This window comes from Lissotriton helveticus, chromosome 6 (genome assembly GCF_964261635.1).
Source record: "Lissotriton helveticus chromosome 6, aLisHel1.1, whole genome shotgun sequence".
Taxonomy (NCBI): Eukaryota; Metazoa; Chordata; class Amphibia; order Caudata; family Salamandridae; genus Lissotriton; species Lissotriton helveticus.
The window spans coordinates 1,432,424,034-1,432,432,100 of NC_136067.1; positions in this window are offsets into that span (position 1 = coordinate 1,432,424,034).

Below are 8,067 nucleotides of genomic sequence, written 5' to 3' on the forward strand. Positions count from 1 at the left end.
ATCAGATGTGAGAGAGGTTATTTGACTGTTAACCTTAGATAGAGATTGTTTGATTACAGAGCTATCGGCCCTGACTTGGGCATGATAATCTTGAGCCTCCGTCCTCTGTATTTGCAATGCCTGCAGGATTTCTGTCAGTGATGTCTGGTCAGATATCTGGCCAGATTTTGGCTGTACATCCATTCGATCATTTCCTGCTATAACCATAGTAGCAGCTGAGGGGGCCTAAAGAAGATAAGGCGGAGGTTGTATCTGACCATTAGTACCCCTGCCACAAGTACTGTGGTCACCTTGTTCGAAAGGTATGTTTCCTTGTGCAGCAGCCAAGGAGTCTTGAGAAGTTTGTAAATCTGGAAGGGCATACCTGAGCCAGAGCCAGAAAGCCATGAAATAATTTTCCTGACTTCTCCCTTCTTCATAACCCATTTGCGGAGAGGGCTACTGATTGCTGCTATTTTGCCAGAGCTAATATCGCATTATTTATTCAAGTCCCTTCTTTTTGGGCGGTTTCTGAACCTTAAGTTTGGCTCCGACTTTATTATGTCTCATCAATGTGACCCAATCCTCATTATACTCTGTAAAACCCTCCTCACAATTGATAATTACCCAACCATTATTGGTTGGTAGTATTAGCGATATGAGAGCCTACCTTAGCCACAGAGCTACTTTCTAAAAGATACATATTCATAATAAGTAAGGGGCTAGTAGTATGTCCCAGCTGTTGCAGAGTTACAGCTGCTTCCCTATTCATGCCAGTTAAAGCAGGTAGAATATTTGAATCCTCACTCATTTCTGCAAGATTCTCTGAGCCCACACAGATAGCAGCTTCTGAAGGGGCCATTACCGCTAGTCGATCCTGTGTAAACAGGCTAGTGCTTGATAGTTCAGACCTTTGATTAGCGGTTTGAGAGTTTGGGCAGAAAAGGTCTTTACTCAAGCTTTCACCTCCAACAGCCATAACCATCTCCTCAGAAAGAACAGATAGCTTCACTCCCTGTAGTTTATTCTCGCTGTAAACCTTAGACTGTGCAGTTGAGAGCAGTCCTTAGTCAGCAAGGGTTTTTACATTTCCCTCATCCTTTTCGCCACCAGATGGCAGTATAGCCCCAATAATGCATTCACAATTTAAGGCTCCAGTGGGTAAACGGTTGCTCCCCCGGATTAATTACTTCAGAAGTGTTTGCAGAGTGCAATAATTTCATGATAGGGCGACCTACCCGTGAAGCAGACCGCGTTGACCTTTTTATACAGCGATCACTACTCCAGTCTCAGCTGCTGCTGCAGCAGAGCGGGACCCAGCACGTCCACCTCTCTGGGCATTCACCTTTAGGGTCCAGCTGTGTAGAATAAAGCAGTGAGCAAGTCGTCGTGGGAAAACCAGCGAGGCAGAATCTGGAGAAAATCCCCCAGGCCCCGAGCAAAGAGCAAAACTTGCAACGGCACTCGGCCAGCCAACAAAATCATGTAAACGGAATCCAAATTTCTCTTTTAGCAAAAAGTCTTGTTCTTCAGTGTCCTGTACTCTTAGTTTCAACGACACTCTTCTTTTCCATTATCCCAGCATAGCAATAAAATATCCGCTACATGCACAACACCTATGCTTAATATGGGAGCAGTTCTGCATGCGATCCTCCCAGCTGCAGACTCAATCCGCCATCTTCCCTTCCCTCATAAAATAAAATATTAAATGATTAAAAAGAAAATACAATTACATTTCACACTACAGTGAGTGCAACAGTAGGAAAAGTGTTGGTTACTGGAGGGATAACATTTACAATTCTCACTCCAGTGAGGTCAAAAGTAGGGAAAGTGTTGGATAGTGGAGTGATAAAACTTAGTATTCCCACTCCAGTGAGTGCAACAGTAGGGAAAGTGTTGGATAGTGGAGGATAAGGTTTACTATTCCCCCTCCAGTCATTGCAACAGTAGTGAAAGTGATGGATAGCGGAGGGGTATAAATTACTATTCCCATTCCAGTGAGTGCAAAAGTTGGGGAAGTGTTGGATAGCAGAGGGAAAACGTTTACTGTTCCCACTGCAATGAGTGCAACAGTAGAGAACCTAATGGATTGGGGAGGGTTAAAAATTACTATTCCCACTCCAATAAGTACAACAGTTGGGAAAGTGTTGGATAGCGGAGGGGTAAAAATTACTATTTTTACTCCAGTGAAGTGCAACAGTAGGGAAAGTGTTGGATTACAGAGGGATAAAAATTACTATTTCAACTCCAGTGAGTGCAACAGTAGCAAAAGTGTTGGATAGTGAAGGGATACAATTTACTATTCCCACTCCAGTTAGTGCAACAGTAGGGAAAGTGTTGCATAGGGGAGGGGTAACAATTACTATTCCCATTCCAGTGAGTGCAACAGTAGGTAAAGTGTTGGATAGCAGAGGGCTAAAAATTACTATGCCCAATTTAGTGAGTGCAACAGTAGTGAAAGTGTTGGATAGTGGAGGGATAACATTTACTATTCTCACTCCAGTGAGTGCAACAGTAGGGAAAGTCTTGGATAGCGGAGGGATTCAATTTACTATTCCCACTCCAGTCAGTGCATAAATAGGGAAAGTGTTGGATAGAATAGGGTCAAAATGTACTATTCCCACTCATGTCAGTGCATCATTATGGAAAGTGTTGGATTGCAAAGGGGTAACATTTACTATTCTCACTCAAGTCAGTTCAAAATTAAAAACAAACAAAATATCATCAACAAAATAAAAATATTTTTTTTCAATAATTATATATATATATATATATATATATATGAACTGAAAAAACCATAGGTGTCACACATGTTATAGTTAGCGTGGCATTTCACTCATACAAAACCTTTGAAATTCCCCTGTTATAGTTGGTACAGCTAACTATAACTTGCGCTCCCGTAAATGCACCGCTGATGACTTCAAATATTACATCACTCATGACATGGTCAGTGACATCACTCATGACATCACTGATGACATCTCAAATGACATCCCTGATGACATCACTGATGACATCATCCTTGTGGCAGACCTCCTCTCACCGCAAATTAACCTTTGATACACACGATCAAAAATAGAAACAAAAATTTTCAAAAAAATGGAGATACCAGTTCTAGTTAGAACAACCTATTCAGTAATTCCAAAATCTACATACACATCCAGTCATTCACTAACAGTTCTATATAGGCACTCATACATGTACTCACTCATCATATGTACTCATACACCTATACATCTTATTACACACCGACACTCATCTATAGAGTTACTCACACACATACTCACACATGCAAACATCCATTTACTTGCATATACAGCTATACACCCACCACTACACTAATTTCTACAGAATCGTACACATACTTACTCTCTTAAACAATCACTTTTAGAAACACATACTTATTTATACAGGAACTCTTACAATCTCTCACTATCACATATACTCATTTATATACATCAATACTCACATATACTAGTTTAAAACATATGTAGTTACTCATAAAGATACTATTGAGACAGTTATTCACTCACTAACACACCCATACACACACTCATCCACCAATACAGTCCTGCACACATCCTGTCTTCAAAACACATACAAACACTGAGTCAGTCATTCATGCATCTGTGCGCTAAGTAATACTCCCCACCGAACCATACAGACACTCATTCTGATACTCAAAAAAACAACTAATAACCCATATACACACTCATGAAGCTACTCACCAACCCATGCAGCCACTTATATATAATGTGAGACACGGATACATATGTTTAAAGATTTAAAGATTACTCGCTAATACACCTATTCACTAAGATATACTTAATAAGTCAGTTATGCAATCAATTTTACAAAAAAAAACATCCATTTAGACACTTATTTACCCATTTATTCTTCCATCGGCCTTTAGATATACATATATAAATATTTCAGAAAGACACACATTCACTGGATGATGTCATCAGGGATGTCATTTGAGATGTCATCAGTGATGTCATGAGTGATGTCACTGACCATGTAATGAGTGATGTAATATGTGACGTCATCAGCAGTGCATTGCGGGCGCACGAGTTATAGTTAGCTGATCTAACTATAACGTGGCAATTTCAAAGGTTTTGTATGAGTGAAATGTCACACTAACTATAACATGTGTGAAACCTATGGTTTTTTCAGTGAATTTCAACGGTTTTGTAAATGATCATTTTTAAATGTACTAATTGTTATTTTTTTTTACTAATTTACTACATTTGAAATTATTTCTTTTTAGATATTTTATTTTTTAAATTACATTACATATTTTTATATACATTGAAAAATAAATGTTTTTGAAAATATTGAAATTGTAATATATATTTTGTTGTATTTTTTTAAATTTATATATATTTTATATAGCAGGCAATATCCTATGGAAGGAAATTCAAGTTACTGTAACTACGATTAGAATTACTTTTCAGGATCAGTAGTGAGCTGAAAGATGCAGCACTGAGATCTCTCTTGATAACAGGTGAGTAAATCGGAATTCGTAGTTCGGCTGATTTTAGAGGAATTTTTTTAAGTTCCAAAACTCCACACTTAGAAACATGTCCATGTGAAACCAGTCAATGTTTGCCTATGGAAGGAAATTCAAGTTACTGTAAGTGTGGTTACATTTACTTTTCATGGTCGGTCCTGGTCTCAAAGATGCAGCACTGACGTCTCTCGTGATAACAGGTGAGTAAATCGGAATTCGTACTTCGGATGATTTTACAGGAATATTTTGCTCAATAGTGAAGGAAGGGGGCGGGGCCTGAGGAGACATGTGTGCAAACACGCCCTGTGGAGCGTTTTAGGTTGGGGAATATATTCCTCTTCAATCCTGAGGTTACCAGTGAGCCAACTAGCCCATCAGGTACCTCCAGTTTGCGCCAGGGAGCTGCGTTGCAGAGAGGTGTACAGAGGGCACGCCCCCTTTTTACAACACTCTGCAACGCAGCTCCGTGGCACTTACTAGAGGTACCCGTTAGACTAGTTGGGCCCTAGGGGACCTCTGGATTGAAGAGGAATATATTTACCAAACTGAAACGCGCCACAGGGCGTGTTTGCACACATGTCAACTCGAGCCCCGCCCCCTACCTTCACCACTGTGCAAACATGCCCCTTAACGCGTTCTAAGTTGGGGGATTAAGTCCCCTTGCATACTGGGGGTCCCTGGGAGCCAACTAGCCCACCAGGAACCTCCAGTATGCGCAAGGGGGCTGCGTTGCAGAGAGGTGTAATGAGGCCACGCCCCTTTTTACACCTCTCTGCAAAGCAGACCCCTGGCGCGTTTGCAGAGGGGGAACTAATTCCCCTTGCATACTGGGGGGTCCCTGGGGGCCAACTACCCCACTAGGAACCTCCAGTGTGCAGCAGGGGGCTGGGTTGCAGACAGGTGTAAAGAGGCCATGCCCCTTATTACCCCTCTCTGCAACGCAGCCCCCTGGTGCTTTTTCAGAGGGGGAACTAATTCCCCTTGCGTACTGGGGGTCCCTGGGTGCCAACTAGCCCACCAGGAACCTCCAGTATGCGCTAGGGGTCTGCGTTGCAGAGAGGTGTAAAAAGGGGCGTGGCCACATTACACCTCTCTGAAAGGGAGCCACCTGGTCCATTATGGAGGCTCCTGGTGGGCTAGTTGGCTCCCAGGGACCCCCAGTATGCAAGTGGAAGTACTCCCACCTCTACAAATGCGCGAGGGGGTGCATTTGCAGAGAGTTAAATATATATCTTTAGGAAGGGGGCTGTGCAGCCCCCCTTCTTTTCTCTTTTTTTTGGCCCTGGGGACCCCAGCCCCAAGGGCCTGCCCCCAATTATTTTTAAAAAAAAAATGTTTACGGGGGAGGGGGCCGCGTGGCCCCTTCCCCTGGCCAATTCAGGCGCCGGGGACCCCATCCCCCGGGGCATGGCCAACTTTTCTTTTTTTTTACGTTGAGGGGGGCTGCCCTCCTCCTATGCCGCATCCCCCAAGGCCTTTCTTTTTTTTTCATAAAATTTTCTGGGCCCGGGGACCATATCCCCCGGGGCCTGGCTTTCCTCGTTGGGGGCTGTGGGGGGGTCCCCAAGCCCCCCACGGTCCCTGCCGGCTCCCCGCATCCTGTGGGAGCCGGCATTGCTTTTCTGCATGGAGAGCAGCTAACATGCTGCTCCCCTTGCAGAAAAGCAATCAGCTTTGATTTTTGAAAGAGAGAGCAGGTTTCCTGCTCTCTCTTTCATAAATTAAAGCAGTTTGCTGTGGTAGGGTGGGAGCCTCGAGGCTCCCGCCCTACCATAGCAAACAGCAGTGTCCCAGGTTGGGCACCCCAGGACACTGCAGGAGCCGGCCCTGGGGGGTGGCGGTCCCCAGGGCCATCGAGGGCTCAAGGAGGGGGACCGCGCGGCCCCCCCCTCCCAACATCTATAAAGCCCGAGGGGTGGTGATCTCCGGGGCTGGGGGGTCCGTCACGGACCCCCCTATTTTAGATATTAGAGCCCCGGGGAGGTGGCGGTCCCCGGTGCGTGTGGGGGGGCTTGAGCCCTCCACATAGGTGTATATTATTTTTTATTTAAAAAACAAAGCCCCAGGGGGTGGCGGTCCCAGGGGTTGCAGGAGGGCCATGAGCACCCCGCAAAATTAGTAACAAAGCCCCGGGGGTGGCAGTCCCCGGGGCACGGGGGCCTTAGAGGCCCCCATCAATAATGTCTTTGCCCCGCGGGTGGCAGACCCGGGGCTGCGCAGGGGCCATCTGCCCTCCGCTAGCATAATTACTTTGCCCCGGGGTGGCGGTCCCCAGGGCAGTGTGGGGGGATTGGCCCCCCCCACACTTTTAAAACAATATGCCCCCTTGATTTGGTCCCCCCGGGGGCAAATTTGACAGATAGTTGACATCCAATCAGCATGCAGCTCGTGTTCGGGAAGGTACGCGTACTGTACAGAGTACAGTACAGAGTACGGTAAGCTCCTATAGATATACTTATGATTTTACTTATGATTTTCTCAGGAACTACTGAAAGGATTTACACCATTCAACAAAAAGCGTGATCTGCGAACAGAACTCTACCTTTTTGCCAAATTTGGTGTAATTCCGTTTAGCCGTTCGGGATGTACCTCTGGCTAAAGGTCCTATGGAAAATTGCATGGGGAAAACACGTTTTGGGACCCCCCTTTTTTCTCGGCCCCTGCTTCATGAATCGCCCCCAAACTTTCAGGGAAGGAGCGGAGCAGGCCATTTTCTTGGAGAAATTTGCAAAGATTCGTCCACGGGCGCCAAAGTAATTCCAAACAGAATGTTGCAGATTTCCTATGGAAACTATGTCTAAACTATAACTACCTACTGGTATATATATATTTATATATTCACTGAAAAAACCATAGGTTATACACCATATATAGTTAGGAATTAGCATTTAAAAAACCTTATTTTACTCACACAAAACCATTGAAATTCCATATATAGTTAGTTGTACTAACTATATATCGCGCACCCGCAATCCACTGCTGATGATGTCACATATTACATCATTCATGACATGGTCAGTGACATCACTGATGACATCACTGATGACATCTCAAATGACATCACTGATGACATCACTGATGACATCATCCAGTGATTATGTGTTTCTGTAAAGTTTAAATATGTTTTACTTATTGAAGAATGAGTGGATGTATAAGTGTCTGAATGAAGGTTTTAGTAGGTGCGTGATTGACTGTATGAGTGAGTGATTAAATGCGTCTTACTGAATGTACGGGTTAGTGACTAAACTGTCTGAAAGTGTGCATCAGTATGTCTGTTGTTGTGCAAGCTGCTGCATGTGTTGATCAGTAGCTATATGATTAACTATATGGGTCATTAATTGGTTGCCCAAGTAATTGTATGGGAGACTGAGAGTGTTTATGGGTGGCTGGGAGGTGTATGACTCTCTGCATAGATGTGTGAGCAGTTGATTCACTAGGTGTATGGGTTCAAAAGTGCATGTGGAAACATCTGTATGGGCGGTTGACTGTGTGCATGAGTGCATTGGTGAGTGAATGGATATCTCAGTGCTACATGTCAAAGTAAGTACATATGTAAAACACAGTACATGTGAGAG